This window comes from Pan troglodytes, chromosome 1 (genome assembly GCF_028858775.2).
Source record: "Pan troglodytes isolate AG18354 chromosome 1, NHGRI_mPanTro3-v2.0_pri, whole genome shotgun sequence".
Classification (NCBI taxonomy): Eukaryota; Metazoa; Chordata; class Mammalia; order Primates; family Hominidae; genus Pan; species Pan troglodytes.
Genome location: NC_072398.2, coordinates 19,369,098 through 19,385,319, shown reverse-complemented (window position 1 = coordinate 19,385,319; position 16,222 = coordinate 19,369,098). Strand labels below are relative to the sequence as shown.

Sequence of the window (16,222 nt, the reverse complement as noted above, 5' to 3'; positions counted from 1 at the left end):
CTTCAAAACAATTTTTTCACCTCAAGAAGAAATTCTGCCTATTTGCAGTCACTTCGTATTCTCCATCTCAACTCTCATTCCTAGTCTTATGAAATGTAGGGGATAAGAGAAAACTTCCCCTTCACCCTTTGAAGGTTCTCTAACAAAAGGCAGAATAATAGGAGAAAAGGTACACACATTTATTAACATGTATGGTGGGGTTGGGATGTGGGCAGGGGAGTAGTGGATCACAGGGGGATTGCCCACCAACCCAGTGTGGCACAGAAGCTTTACGGGGAAGGGAGGGGATGGAGACTGTAGGCAATGCTTTCATTAGGGAGAATTGAATGGACCCACGATGTTGGAGGCAGACTTTATAGGAAGAAAAGATGTGGAGCTGCACAGGAACAAAGGTTGTCTTATTATGCAAAAAAAAGTCCCCCAGGTAATCTCCTGGGGTTACCCTCAGAAGAATAGATGAAAAGTTTGTCTGGGCATGGGGTAACTCCCAGTCTCTTCTCTTCTCCAATGGTTGATAGTTCCTGGTTATTTGATGAGATCCCTAGGGAGGGGGTTTAAGACAATTATGTTTCTTTTGGAAAGAAGCTTTCTTGGTCAGAGAAGGAAATTCCAAAGAGAGTCCCTCCCTGCACTTGGTGGGTGGGGGTAGAACAAAACAGGGTTAGAGGCAGCTTGATTATGAGGCAGCCTCTATGGTCTCTCAGCATGTCAAAGCATCGACTTTTGGGGTGTCGTTTTCTAAGCCCCAAAGGCAACCACTAATCTACTTCCTATCTCTATAGATTTATAGATTTGTCTCTTCTGGACATTTCATATAAATGGAATCATACAATATGTGGACTTTTGAACTGACTTCTTTCACTTATGTACATGTTTTTGAGGTTCACGTATGTTGTAGCATGTATCAGCACTTCATTCCTTTTTATTGTCAAGTAAAATTCCACTGAATAAATATACCACATTTTATGTATTCATTCATCAGTGGAGTATTTGAGTTGTTTCCACCATTTTTTGGCTTGTTAAAGTATGCTCCTGGCTGACAGACAAAATGGACTTCCTATGACTACCTGAGGTGCTCAAAGTTAACACAGAACCAGGTGTCCATGACTGGTGAAGGAGTGGTCACATATTCTGTGTTCTCAGAAAGATGTAAAAATGTCACAGGACCCACCCTTCTACAAGCCAAACTGGTTCCCATTGTCAGTGCCCAGACAGACTGCAGCTGGAAACTCCTCAACTTGTAACTGCCCAATGAGTTCTTCTTGCCCACTGCCCAAATAGTGCCAATTCATCAAGACAGAGGAATTGCAAGAGAGAAAGAGTTAAATGCACACAGAACCTACTAAACAGGAGACCAGAATTTTATTATTACTCGAATCAGCCTCCCTGAAAATTCAGAGGCTAGGCTTTTTAAAAGATATTTGGTGGGCAGGGGGTTGAGGGGAAGGAATGCTGATTGGTGGGGTTGGGGATGAAATCATAGGGACTTGAAGCTGTCCTCTTGCACTGAGTCAGTTCAATGTCTGATGAAGAAAAATTACAGCAAGAGAGCACAGAAAAGTTGGTGGAGAGAAATTATCAAAGTCAGGATATGAAAGAAATGTTGAGTTGAGGATCACAAGCCTTCAAATTGAAAGGGGCACAGAGTGGTCGCAATAGTGAATTTTTAGAAAAGTGTCACATTATTATTATTTCATCTCACCAGTAGTAAAGACTCTCTCTCTTTCTCTTTCTTTTTCTTACTTGAGATATGGTCTCACTGTGTTGGCCAGGCTGGTCTCAAACTCTTAGGCTCAAGCAATCTCCAGCCTCAGCCTCCTGAATAGCTGAGATTATAGGCACATGTCACTATGCCCAGTTAGTGAAAATTTCTATAAACTTCTGGGCATGGCAGGTGTGTGTGTGTGTGAGAGAGAGACAGAGAGAGAGAGAGAGAGAAAAAGGATTTGAATTTGGAATAGCATTGAACTTTTTAATAGCAAAACTGAAAGAAGATAATAATACAATGCCTTCAATATTCTGAGGGACAATGACTTTCAACCAGAATTCTACCCTTAGGCAAACTATTAATCAAGAGTAAGGATAAGAGAAAGACATTTTCAGAAAACTGAAGACTTTTTTTTTCACCTCTTACGCACTTTCCTTAGGCAGATATGCCTCAGCAAAAAAAGAAAATTAATCAAGGAAGGGGAAGATGAAATGGCACCTAGGTAACAGATGATTCAACACAGGGAATGGCTGAGGGACAGCTCAGGCATTAATATTCAGCCTCTAGACTGGAGTTGGAGGTCTTTGGGAAGTAATTTGCCAGCAGAAATAAAAAATGGAACTGCTATATTTGATTACATAAAAAATGTGATTGATTTTGGATTATTTGGGGTGGGGGAAGTAAGTATTGTAACATAGAAAATCTAATAAATAAAAAAACAAAGCAAATATTAACTCTAGGAAGAAAAGAAACTGTTGTAGAAGACAGATGTCATCATAATGGACATTTTGGCTCATGAGTGAATCATATTTCATAGTCATAGGGATGTAAACGCTGCTTATTGAGAATAAAAATCGTTATATAAATATGTAGGGAGAGCTGTAGGGAATGCTGGTAGAAGAATGGAGCAGGATTGCTAAATCCTCAGCTCTCATGGTAGGTGTCAATAGACAATGTCTAAAATTGACAAATTAGAATTTAGCAATGTAAGCCTATTATTTAGAAACAAAGAGGTTAAAGACAAGGGAAAAAGCTCTATGATCTCAAGAATAGCTTGCAGGAGTGATGCAGGGAAGGGAGAGACAGAGGTTTTTATTATTAGCTTTTTGGTATTATTTGACTTTAAAGCCATGGCACAGTGGCTCACACCTGTAATCCCAATACTTTGGGAGGCTAAGGCAGGGGGATCACTTGAGGCCAGGACTTTGAGATCAGCCTGGGGAACATAGAGAGACCTTGTCTCTACAAAAACAAAAAATTAGCAAAATGTGGTGGTGCTTGTCTCTAGTACCAGCTACTTGGGAGGTTGAGGTGGGAGGATTGCTTGAGCCCAGGAGTTCGAGGCTGCAGTGAGCATGATCATGTCATTGCTCTCCAGCCTGGGTGACAGAGTGAGACTGTCTGAAAAAGAAAGAAAAAGAAAGAAAGAAAGAAGGAAAAAAAGAAAGAAAGAAAGAAAGAAAGAGAAAGAAAGAAGGGAAGGAAGGAAGGAGAAGGGGAGGGAAGGGAGGGCAGGGGAGGGGAGGGAAGGGAAGGGGGAAGGAGAGAGGGAGAAGGAAAAAGAAGAAGAAAGAAAGAAGGAAAGAAAGAAAAAGAAAGAAAGAGAAAGAAAAGAAAGAAAGAAGAAGGAAGGAAGAAAGGAAGGAAGGAGGAAGGGAGGGAGGGAGGAAGGAAGGAAGGAAGGAAGGAAAGAAAGAAAGGGAAGGGAAGGAAGGAAGAGAGGGAAAAGAAGGAATTGATTCTTGGTCCTACCTCTTTCCACAAATTACAAGACTAAACTGCAGCACCGTCTGATGAGCAACTTCGTAAATTCTCTGTTTCAAGGTTTCCAGAGAATTGTTACTTCCCCTCCACCAGCCACACTTTCTGCAAGCCACAGAAAACTCTAGAAATCTCTACTCTTCTTCCCTCAAATCCCCAGTTGCTGCAGGGAGCCCAGTTCTAGTTCAGGATTTCATAGTCCTCAGGGGCAAACCCAACGGCAGCATTGAGCCTGACTTGGGCTTGGTGCTTTCTTAGAAGGAGTTTAGTTTCCAGCTGGGCACAGGCACACCTATAGTCCCAACTAATAAAGGATCTTTTGAGGCCAAGAGTTTGAGTCCAGCCTGGGCAACATAGCGATACCCAGTCTCAAATAAATAAATAAATAAATAAATACGTTTTTATTTAAAAATAAGGAGTTTAGCTTCCTAATAATGAGGTATTTCTAGCTTCCACTTTGGCGGTATTTGGAGAGCAGAGCTGTGGACTGGAAGTCTGAAGTCAATGTTCTACCCTCTGTCCCTCCCTATTCTTTGCTTTTCTGTTTACACAGACATGGAGAGAGGAGAGCTTTGCGGAAAGTTGCTCTGTTGAGAGGGACATGCTCACTGCCCTGATCTGATCATTATATAATGTAGACATGAATTGGAACATCACGCTGTACCTCATAAGCATGTACAATTAACATGTGTCAATTATAAACAAAACAAAAGATTAAATTAAAAAATAAAAATAAAATGCTGCTCTGCTGAGCTGAAGAGCTGGACACCTGGGCTCAGGATCTGGTGAGCCGGCCACACCTTGGAGTCTGCTCTGACCTCCATGTAGTGGCACAGGCTGGGTGGAGGAACTATGGATGGCCTTAGTGGCCCATGAAGTGTCTGGTTTACTGACCTGTGGGAAAGCTGGGCTGGACTCAAGGATCAGTCTGGTGGGTTGGATTGGCCCAGCTTGCTCTCCTCTATAACCAGAGGAGTGGGCTGACCTGCAGTGGTCACAGAATCCACTGACTCTCAGACAGCTGCTCTATATTGGGTCAAGCCATCCCTCCCTACCCTGGTTAGTGCCACATTTGATGGTTGCCACCTGGGCCTTGTGGAAAAGCAAGTTGCTTTTAGTTGCTTTCTCCACAGTTGCTTCCTGAAGATGTGACTGACTTCTTTGGATGGTCACCTATGGAGTCTCAGCTTCCCTCTCTGTTGTATGGGAATAACCTAGCACCTTCCTCTCAGAGAGTCTGAATAAGAGATAGTTTCCCCATGTGTTAGATGGGGCTTCACCATGTTGGCCAGGCCAGTATCAAACTCCTGACCTCAGGTGATCCACCTGCCTCGGCCTCCCAAAGTGCTGGGATTACAGGCATGAGCTACTGCGCCCGGCCAGGAGACATCTTTACCTTTGTATGCCACTGTCTTTTTAAATGTATTCAGTGGTGGAAGTTCTTCTCCTGGATAAAAACTTGGAGTGTCCCATAAATTCTCTGCTAATTATTGGATTTTAAAAAATCATGTTGTCTCATTTTTAGCTACAGACACAGTCTCAATTCAGAAATTGTAATAATGAAAGGTTCCAAATTCAGTCAAAGGCGTAGCTCCTCCCTCTCTCTTCCACCTGGGTCCTGCAACAGCCTGGCAGCTTAGAGTGAGAAAGGGGATGTGAGGGCTTTTTCTGCACTGCCCCAGGGTTGCGTGGTAGGGTGGGGAGGGCCAAGAGGTCTCACCTGCCTGAGCGACAGTGACTGTCATAGGATATCCTCACACCCAGGCAGGCACGTGTTTCAGTGGACATTTTCTCCCTTGGTGTATTTTTGGTTTCTTTGGTTTCTTCAGAGGCCCTGATGAGGAATGTTTGACTTTTTCCTGTGAAGGAAGAAACAGATGGTTTTTTGTTTTGTTTTGTTTTTCCTGTCTGGCACTTCCCTTGTCAAACTCAGTTTTTCTCCGGCCCTCTTCTCTGTGGGAGAACTCTTTTGTGGGGGCCAAGCAGTCCTCTTGGGCCTGCAGTGACTTGCTCCCTCTGTCCTGGTCCATGTCTGCAGTGCTTGACACCCCTCAAACTTGCATGGCGCCAGCTGTCCCCAGCTGAGGAGCAAACGCCGTTTCTTTTTCTGCAGCTGGCCAACCTGGTTCCACCCTCAGCACCTCCCAGGTGGAGGTGGACTCCAGGCCCCATTATCTCACTAACTGTAGATGAGACATTTCACTCTCCCTGTTGTTCCTTTGAAATTCCTACCATGCTTTAGAACTTGAGAAAAATCACCCAAATCCATTGTCCTTAGGAGAGAGAGGATCTCTAAAAACACCATTGTCTACCTTTTTATAATGATAAAATGTGGTTATGAATGTGGACCATAGTCCGCTAACAGATTTTCACTATCTTACTTTTCAAATTTGCAATTTCTACTGGGACTCAGAATTCACCTTATCATCTGATACCTATTGTATCTAGGTGCCTCAAGTGAAACTTGCCACTGAACAATGGTCCAATCAGCCTTTTATTTCTAGGGTTTTTAAAAATCAGCCATTCCTGTGCTATTTCATCTAAAGAGGGGGAAGAAAGTTGGGCTAGATTCTCTGACTATCTTTGGGTCTAGGCTATTCAACATAAAGTGGGTAAATAGAGAAGTAGAAGGTACCTGCCTGCGAGGTGGACACTTCCAGCAAGCTCGCCCTCCCCCAGAACAGGGCTGGTTCCTCCCACATGCGATCCTTCCCCCATGGTTGTCCTTAAAGAGGCTTGTTTTCTTTCTAAAGGCCTGACTCCAGTATCCAGCTGTGCAGGTCATTAAGAGTGATCTGCTAAGCCATGGAATCAGTGTGTGGAAAGAGATTGCAGGACTGGATTGAGGATCCCATGAGCATGGGCTTGTCAAACCCAAAATAATTGAAAGGATCAGAATTTAGTTCTAAAGAGTATTCAAATGCAAGCCATTGGGTAACATAGACTAGCCCACCAGGTAACGTAGACTCCAAAGGAACGGGTCACAGCTCTGAAGTTGAAAGGCTAAGGTCTTGCTTGTATAGGCAGAAAGCAAATAAATTTAACAGGATTGAAACGTTTTCTACAGAAGGTTGGTTTATGAGTTACAGCAATCTAATTAGTTACAGCTTGCTTTATTTTCCTTTCCCACTTATATATATATATAATTGATCTATGATGAAAATCAACAGTGAAGAGGGAAGGGGTCTTCTCTGGAACCTTTTTGGTCTATTACAATATTTTACAAAACAATGTAGACAAATAAAAGGCTAATCTATGGCAGAGGAAAAAAAGCTACAGCTGCCTGGGTTATAGCTGCCTGTCATGTGACTCAGGTCCCATCACCGCATTCCTTTAAGACTCAAAATAATTTAAAATTCTAACAGCTTTGATTTTGAATTACTTATTTTCACAGGTTTGAATTCTGTATCTGCTCTCACCAGGGTATAACTTTCAAGGAACTCCTGCCTGTTCTCTCTCAGCCCGGTTTTCACTTTTGTATAATAAGGTCATTAATAGCACCAGTTTCAGGATCCTAGTGAGGATGGCACAAGGCCTCATACATAGTGAGAACCCAGTAAGTGATGGTCGCTTTTGTAACTTACATATGACTCCCACATTCCACCCTTCCCCACCACCTTGTGATTCTCAAAGAAATAGTGCTTTTTAAGTGGCCATGTCCCAATTAGAGTAATGGCTTATGTGCATGATGACATGATAAATCCAGCTCTCTTGAAATTTGCTCCCTTTTCTCATGGGTTGGTTCCAGGGTCCTGGGGTATTCTGAAAGGCTCAGCTGACAAGGTTCTGGCTGGGCTCTGCCTCATTAAGTTAGCTGCCTGAAGACATTAGCAAAGTGTTTCCAGGATGTTCATTACAGCCCCCTCTCCCTCCACATGCTTGACACCCCTCTATTTTCTTAGCGTCTTGCAGCAGCAACAATAGCACCTGCTGGTGACCTTGCTGGGGGCCTCTGAGCCATTTCTGGATCCCTCTCTTTCTAAATACTCCAGGCTTTGCACATGTGCACGTTATGTTTCTGCCTCTGTGGGGCCACTCTCTGAGCACACTGTCCCATTCCTTAACATACCGTTTCTTCAGAACATTTCAATAGTGTCTAGGGAAGAGATAACAAACACCATTTCAGAGAAGGATCCTAGTTAGGTGTACTGTCAGTGTGGTGGGTTTTTAGGGGTGGGGCAGGAATTGGAAGGAGCAAAATGGAAAGACTATCAGTGGACAAAGAAGACGCAGATGGTGAGGAAGATCCCTCTTCACTCCCTCCATCCCCTATTCCACCCAAGACTCCTCCTAAAAAAAGAAGTTCAGCTTCCTAATAATGAGCCGTTGCTCATGGTGGCTGGAAGAGGTTCCTTCTCTCCTCTTCCCACTCTGGGAAAACATACACTTTCCAAACACTCTCACCCAGAGCACTTTTGATACCAGATGTGTAGGTTTTTTCTGAACCCTGACCAATTCTCCAACAACCAGCTGGGTGTCCTGACAAATGCATATTAAACAAACAGGTATGTAACATACAACCCATGTTCACTTTGGGGTGGAGACTTAACATTGTAAACTAAGAATAAAATTCTAAGGCCCCCTAACCATCTAAATGGACTTCCTCCTCAGCCAGGGCACTCTTAAATGTTAACCTGAAAGACTGGTTCAGGCCATGATGGGAAGTGGGGATCGGACCTGCCTCATTATACCTCTCCAGCATTAAAATCAACACAGACTTTAAGTCTGATAAGAAATATTTTACAACCTGTTTTCTCTAAAGCCTACTACCTGAAGGCTTCCTCTGCAAATAAGGACCACCTTCATGAACATTCATAGTTTCTCCTGTAACCTGCTGAACATGTGTGTTTGACTAACCTGTTCCACTTAAATTCCTGTCTTACCTCTCCCTCCTTTGAAGTGCCTGTCCCTGGTCTTTGCTGCAGGCTACATTTCCCAGCCTGCAAGATGGTCACCTTGCAGGGTGTACCCTTTATAAGAAATAAAGTCTCCTTTCCAAAATTACAATTCTGTGATTTTTCAGTTAACACACTTTCCTTACATTTACAGATTTATTGTAAAAGATATTTTTGAGGCTCAGAAATTGATACCCTCAAAAACTGGCACTTTGACATGCTGAGCAGCTTTAAAAGCTGCCCTAGAATCAAAGTTCCTCTAACCATGTCTTGTTTCCCATCTCCACCTCCAGGCGTAAGCAGGGGACTCTCTTTCGAATTTCCTTATCTGACCAAGAGAGCTTCTTTCTAAAAGAAACAGTGTCTTAAACTCCCTTCCTAGGAATTTCTTTTTTAACTTAACTTTTATTTTAAGTTCAGGGGTACCTGTGCAAGTTTGTTACAGAGATAAACTTGTGTCATGGGGGTTTGTTGTACAGATTATTTTGTCAACCTGGTATTCCATTAAATAACTAGGAACTATCAACCACTGGAGAAGAGAAGACTGGGAGTCATCACCATGCCCAGACAAATTTTTGTCAATTCTTCTGAGCGCAACTTGAAGAAATTACCTGGGAACTTTATCTGCAAAATCAAACAACCTTTGTCTCTGTGCAGCTCCACCCCCACCTTCCTCTGGGGTTTGCCTCCTGCCAGCCCTAACGATTTACTGCCCTGCGAAAGAATTGTCTACCTATCCTACCTCCTCCTCCCTATGAAAAAGGGTATACGAGCTTCTGCACCACTCCAGGTTCTTGGGCAATCCTTCTTATGTGCTATGCACATTAAAATAAAATTGTGTATGCCTTTTCTCTTGTTCATCTACTTTTTCCCAGTTGATTTTTCAGTGAACCTTTAGAAGGCAAAGGAGAGGTTTTCCTCTGGCTTCTACAACATTACATCCATAAGAGAGGTTCAGAAAGGTCCCAAACACAGGAGCTTCTGTTGTTGTGGAGTTGGGGTGCACCATCCTCCTGGCACATGGATGCTTCACTAGCCAGGAACCTCATCAAACCTCGGTGTTCAAAGTTTTTGTAGAGCTCAACCTCCCCCAATTCCCCACTCTACCACCAGCCTTCCCAGAGGTCAGAAGGTAGGGTTGAAAGTTCCAACTCTCTAATTGCCTGGTCTTTTTGGTGACTAGCCCCATCCTGAGGCTTTCTAGGGACCCCTTCCTAAGTCCCCTCACCAGCATAAACTCAGATGTGATATGAAAGGGGCTCCTATCCTCAGGAAATTCCAAGGGTTTTAGGAGCTCTGTGCCAGGAGCCAGGGGCAAAACCCAAATATGCTTCTTATTGTACCACACCTCCATCAGCCAGGCTTGCTTTTTCTGGTGTCAAAAGCAACTTCTAGCTGCCCTCATTGCTCATTGTATACTAATTATAATACATTTACATAAAGTACCCCCACCAGCACCAAGACAGTTAACAAATGCTGTCACAATGATCTGAAAATTACCTTATAGGTTTTGGGAGCTCCCCGCCCATTTTCCAGAAAGTTTGTGAATAATGCACCCCTTATTTAGCATACAAATAAGAGCGGGTATAAATACAGCTAGCCAGCAATCCTTGAGTGCCACTCTGGGCCACTGTGCCTGTAGGGTAGCCCTGTTCTTTCTATGGAGCTCTCATTTTGCTGTACATTATTTCTCTAATAAATTCGTTTTCTTCACTGTCTGCTCACTCTTGAATTCTTTCCTAAGTGAAGCCAAGAACCCTCCTGGGCTAAGCCCCAATTTGGCAGTTTGTTTGCATCAATTCCCACCCTTGAAATTTTCCTCACTAGTTCAGCTACAATGCTACTGACTCCATGAACAGAGTGGTTGTTGCTATTATTGCTGATGGGTCAGCATGAACGTAGTAACAATGGCTTCCCCTCTCCAGGTGGCCAAAAGAGAAATCCAGGAAATAGATTGAATGAGATAATGGATGTAAAAGTGTTTTGTAAGTTGTAAATCAGCATATATATTTGTTGTATATATATAATCTAGATCTTTATATATCTCAATGGTTGTTGTAGTGTGAAAGTTGTCAGAATCAAAATGGGGTCACTAATATTTAAAAAAATACTGACAAATAGAGCCAGGGAAGGCTATAAAGAGAGGATTCTCACACTTGTATACCTAACGACAAAAACTATCACAAAAATTTTGCCAAAACCATACTTTGTACAAAAGTCTTCACAACTTTACATAAAAGAATACTTCCGCAAGGACATCTGCCAAGCAACTGCTTGTCCAACCTCAATTGGTATCACCCTTCTTATTAATCTTTGTAGCCAAGGATAATTATGTCAGAATAATTACGTAATCTCATTTTTTTCCTTTGAAAACCTTTGTCTCCCTTTACCTCCCTGACTACATACATAGTTTACTATAGCACACGTATTCCCATTGCAATGCCCTAATCCTGAATAAACATCCTTTTCTTTGAGAGAGCCTCTCTCTGTTATTTAGGTTGACAGTAGCAAAGGATATTCTTTATCTTTTCTTGTTTACCTCTTCTCGCTGGGCTTCTCTCTGAATAGAAATGAGTTTCTATTCAGCAGTGCTGTGGATGGACTAAAAGCTTTACAGGTGCAACTCACCTCATGGAGTAGATGGCAGGGTAGGAAATGAAGCTGTGATATAGACCATCCATGGTGCATAATAGATACTCAATGAATATTTGTTGCATGAATAAGTAGAGAAGAACAGAAATGTGTTTCATGAGAGGCACAGATATGGGCTTGAAAGCTTTAACATTCCAATGCTTGCCAGGCGGATGCCACCGAGACAAACCTGGCTGAGCAGAAGATGCTGCAGGCAAAGCTCTCCACTCGGCAGCACTGGTGTCAGAGCAGTACTTCAATCTGAGGTGTGGACATTGGGACCAAGCTGACTGAGCAAAAAGCACTCTAACTATAAGCAAGTTACTCCATACAAAAATTTGATTGAAATTCCAGCTTAAATTTAAAACTACAACAAAAAAGAGAATCCCATTAGTGTTGTGTGTATGTGTATGTTTTTAACAAATACCCACATTTGGTACTTACTATATTTACTAGCTCCGATGCGTGCTCCCCCTCTTCTCCTGGGTTTATGGGTAAGGACTAAGTTTCTTAGGTAAAAGATTTCAATGTAGATCTTCAAACTCTCATCGAGATAGCTGGCTTAGAAGCAACTAACCCCTAAAAGAAAAATTTAAAACCTTAAAGAAAATTATAGCATTATTATTACAGGCTAACATGTACTGAGCTCTTGCAATGAGCATGCACTTGGATGAAGTGTATTACATCGATTGTTTCATTAATCTTCCCAACACCTTCAAAGATGTGAGTATTATTTATACTTTTATCACTGTGTATAACTATTTTAAAGATAAGAAAACTGAGGCTTGGAAAGATGAAGTGTCTGGCCCAAGGGCCCCACAACTACTGACGGACAGAGCCCAGGATGAACTTGGGCCTGACCCTAGTGCCCAAGCCATTGGCCTTATGCACAATGCTTGTTACATTGTCCCTGGGACAATATCAGCTCTGGGCTTCTTATTTTAAGAAAAGTTTAAGTAAGTAGAGTGAATTCACAGGCTATGGCAAGGGAGAACCAAACAATGTCATCCATGTAACTGTAAAGCATCTGGGGATGTTTTACCTAGAACAGGGTCTCTCGAAACTGGCATGTTGACATTTGGGGCTGGGTTGTTTTTTGTCAGTGAAAGCCCTGTCCTGTGCATTTTAGGATGTTTAGTAACACCCCTGGGCTCTAACCACTCGATGCCAGCAGCACACTCTCCCACAGTTGTGACAACCCCAAATATCTCCTACATTATTGAATGTCCTCTGCATGGGCAAAGGACCCACCCAACCTACATCTGAGAACCACTGACTTGGAGCAATGAAGGATCAGGAGAACATACTGTCATCAGATATTTAAAAGGCTGTCTCAAGATGTATGATCTTGATGAGAACCCTGAGAAATCACTTTGATTCAGAAGCATTGGGTCTTCCTCTGAAATTTGGTGCATGGGAAAGAGTTAGCTAGAAGAGGGAAGCCTGGAAAGAAAAATTCCCCAAACAGAAGTGGGCCTGGCCAGAGAGCCAGAGTGGAGTCATGAGACTACAGCAGCAGGAGCCATGGGATCCCATTCATTGAATATTTTGTGTAAGGTTTAGGTTATCAGACAATGAGGAGGTGCAAGGTTTAGTCTTTTTCCCCCTCTGGATAGTTAGATGGGTTTGGGTAAATTTATTTTTTTACTTCTTGTATTTATTCAATGCATATTTATTTGGTGCTTACTATGTATATCATTATATTGAATGGAATTATCTCTTTCCACCCCCAGGGCCTGGCACATGATAGATGTTCAGTAAGTGCTTGTCGAACATGCTCTTGAATTGATTAAGAAGGAAAATTGCTTGTGAAAATAAGGCCTTCTTGGAAATTTTTTTTTTTTTATTGCTTTTCATCCTACCAAGATGTTACTTATCAGTGGGTGGGCTGCCTTCTGATGACATTTGATGGTCTAGTCATATAAGTACTCTGGATCTATGATGAAAATGCAATGAATTTCTATTGACCAACCTATTTAACTCCCTAAATGTTTAACATCCTCTGGTGTTCCTTGGTGTGGCAGAATTTCGTGGAAATAGAATCTGAGGAAGTTTTGCCAATTGGTAGTACGGATGGGGTTGGGGATGGATGGGAATGAGTATAGTACAATGTCATGCTCCCTCTGAGGTTGGAGGCAGTTCTGTAGGTGGAGCATGACTCAGAAATGGGCATTCACTTGAGACAGCGGAGATAGGGGCTCAGGAAAGAAGCCAGAAGCTCATACACTAGAGATAAAATCATGTCGGCAGGCCTATGCAAGGAACAAATAAGAAACATTTCTATTTGTATTGGCTTTTCATAAGAAAATAATATTACATTTTGTTCTGGCTATAAAAACTGTTGAATGATTATTGTAGGAAAAAGGTAGAGCATAAAGTAGAAAACAAGAATCAACTCTTACTCCATTGCCCCAGAGATAACAGCTGTTAACATCCTAATGCATTTCTTTGCAACCTTTTTTGTACACATATGACCTCTTAGTGTATTATGAACACTTTCCCATGTCATTAAAAGTGAAACTGAGTGGCTGAAAAATATTTTATTTGGTATTTCACCATTGCTTCTTTAACCTTGTGCTTGTTTTCCAATTTTCAGTTATAAATAATGTTGCAATATGGAAAATTTTTGTCTTCAGAAAGTCAACATGGGGTTAGGGAGATGCTGGCTCTAAACAGCATACACTCCTAGGATTTGAGGGGAAGGGGGATATGAAGGGCATCATCCGGCCACAGAAAATTACCCTATTCTAAGAGTGTTGTTGCTGAGGCTAAGGTGTCTTCCATTTGGAAGGTCTCCGTGTGCCACAGGGTGTAGTCTTTGTGTTTATTGCATGCTATAGGCTCTTTGGAGATGTGCAACATTAGCCTTGTTTCCAAGCTTCCATTGTGGAGATTTACTAAATCTCATCAAGATTAGGATGTGCAATATGGTAACCGAGTAAGAGAAGAGTCAAAGAGCAAGAAATGTGAATGCTTTTTCAGTGCTATGTTAGCAGAGGATGACCTTAGCAGATCTCTCCCCATAGTGTTGCAGGCGTGTAGTATAATAAAAAATATGTTTGGTCTTTGTCCATAGTTCTTGACACAAACCCTTAGAATTTCCCTAATGATAGGAGTATCTTTTATTATTCATAAGGAGTCCCTTTGACCATGCCTGAGTTTATGCTAATAAGGTGACTCTTGGTGGGCTTCTTGACAGCTTCAGGGTGAGGACAGGTGGCCAGGGGAACTCATCATGTGATTTGAGGGTGGGAATTTTCAGCTCCACTCCCTGACCTCCTGGGAGGAGGTGATGGGTTACGTTCAGTCCCGTGGCCTGTGATTTAATTGATGTAATAAAATTTTGATAGAAACAGTGAAACAACGAGGCTAAGAGAGCTCTGTGTTGGTGAACACATAGATGTGCTAGGAGGTGGTATATGCCCAGACTCCACAAGGAGAGGGTATGGAAACTCTGCACCCTTACCCTCATCCACCATACCTGCCTTGTGCATCTCTTCCATTTGGCTGTTTCTGAGACATATTCTTTTAAACAAAATCCTGAGTTCAGCGTTCATTCTAACAAATTATCAAATGTGATGTGGGGTTGTAGGAACTTCCAATTTTATAACCCATTGGGCAGAAGTGTGGGTGGTTCATGGGATTTTCTATAGGCATAAAAAGTGAAAGCTTGGTGGGACTGAGACCTTCACCTGTGGGGTCTGCACTAACTCCAGGGAGTTAGTGCCAGAACTGAACTGAAATGTAGGGCAGCCAGTTGGTGTTGGAGAACTGGTTGTTGTCGGAGCTACACAGGGTGCATCAGGCCACTTAGCTTCTCACTTGCAATCAGCCTGCCTCCTCTGCTTTCTTCTGATTCTACTCTTTCCAACCTGTGAACCCTGAAAGAGCCAATCCTTCAAGAAGGATCATGACTGGCTAACTGGGCCTAAATTCAAAATGACATCAAGGTGCCATTCACTGTCTAGAGGTCACACACATACTCTGTGTTCTGGAAAAAACACCTGCTCACATAACTTTGAGACTCTCATATCTGTCTGTTACTGTTTATGCTGCCTGAATCAATGACTGCCAGCACTTGGACCTAACCAATAGACTGTGACCTATGGCCAATCTTATTTATTTATTTAAACAAATTGAGACAGGGTTTCACTACATTATGCAGGCTGGATTTGAACTCCTGGACTCAAGCAATTCTCTTGCCTCAGTCGCCAAAGTAGCTGGAACTACAGGCATATGCCAATGTGCCTGGCTATCTAGTGACGATTTTAACATCAACCAATGAGAATTAGGCAAGCTTGCATCCTTCATTTGCATAGAAGACTGGAGTGGGAACCTGGGAAGAAACTTTTTTTTTTTTAATAAAGGACAACCCCTCTCTTTGTTCTGACAGAGTGTACCTTTGTTTTGTTATAGGTTACATCTCCCCAATTTGCAAGCTGTTCATGGAAATAAAGTCTTTCTTAACCTAGTATTTCTTTCTCAGTAGTTTTGTTAACATTTCTTGGTGTCAGAAGAGGGATCTCAAGCAATCCTTGATCCTCCTATCGATGCCATTCTGAACCCATGCATTGGTACCTGTAAGAGCCCCTTGAACTCAGTTGTCTTCCTGGTGGCACCAGGAGATCTCAGGTAAGTCCTCTTGGATCCAGACCTCCCATGCCTTCTGGTTGAGGTCTTGGGGACTTTATCTCACTTTAGGGAGGGAACCCTTTTATTTGGTTTATAGACCCAATCCATAATGTTTTGTGAGGACACTCAGACTTAAATTGCACCAGAAGAGATGCCTTCAATAGGTATGTGCAATGAATAATTCATGTCCTGTCTTCCTCTGATGATCAGCCACCTTTGGCACTCCAGCTGGTTTCATAAGCAAAAATTATGGTCCAGAAAGTTGAACCAAATTGGTTGAGCCTCTGGACAAAAATCACCCAGGATAGTCTTAAACTTTGCTGGCCAAAGTGGGGCTCCTTCTAAATTTTGAAATGTATCTATCTGCACACACAATTGGAACAAAGAAAACACATAACCTCCCAGAGACAACATGAGGCTTTCTTTAATTGGTACTTTGAAAGTTCTACATGAAACCGAGAGGCTACTATTGCCTCTCTTACAGAAGACAATTCCAAATTAAGATCCATTTAATAAATTAGAAAAGTTAGAATAAATTTAATAAATTAGAAAGAGATTAATAAATAGAAATTAAATAAAATTAATAATTAAATAA

General features: G+C 42.2%; 1 long non-coding RNA gene across 1 annotated transcript; it reads right to left on the bottom strand.

Moving 5' to 3' along the window:
• Window positions 1–214: 214 nt before the first annotated feature.
• LOC107974260 (uncharacterized) lies at window positions 215–11,570 on the bottom strand. The gene is made up of 3 exons (XR_001716886.3): window positions 11,440–11,570; window positions 5,190–5,328; window positions 215–541 (listed from the first exon to the last, which is right to left on the bottom strand). It is a non-coding gene; the product is annotated as an uncharacterized LOC107974260 (long non-coding RNA).
• Between the last annotated feature and the right edge of the window lie 4,652 nt (window positions 11,571–16,222).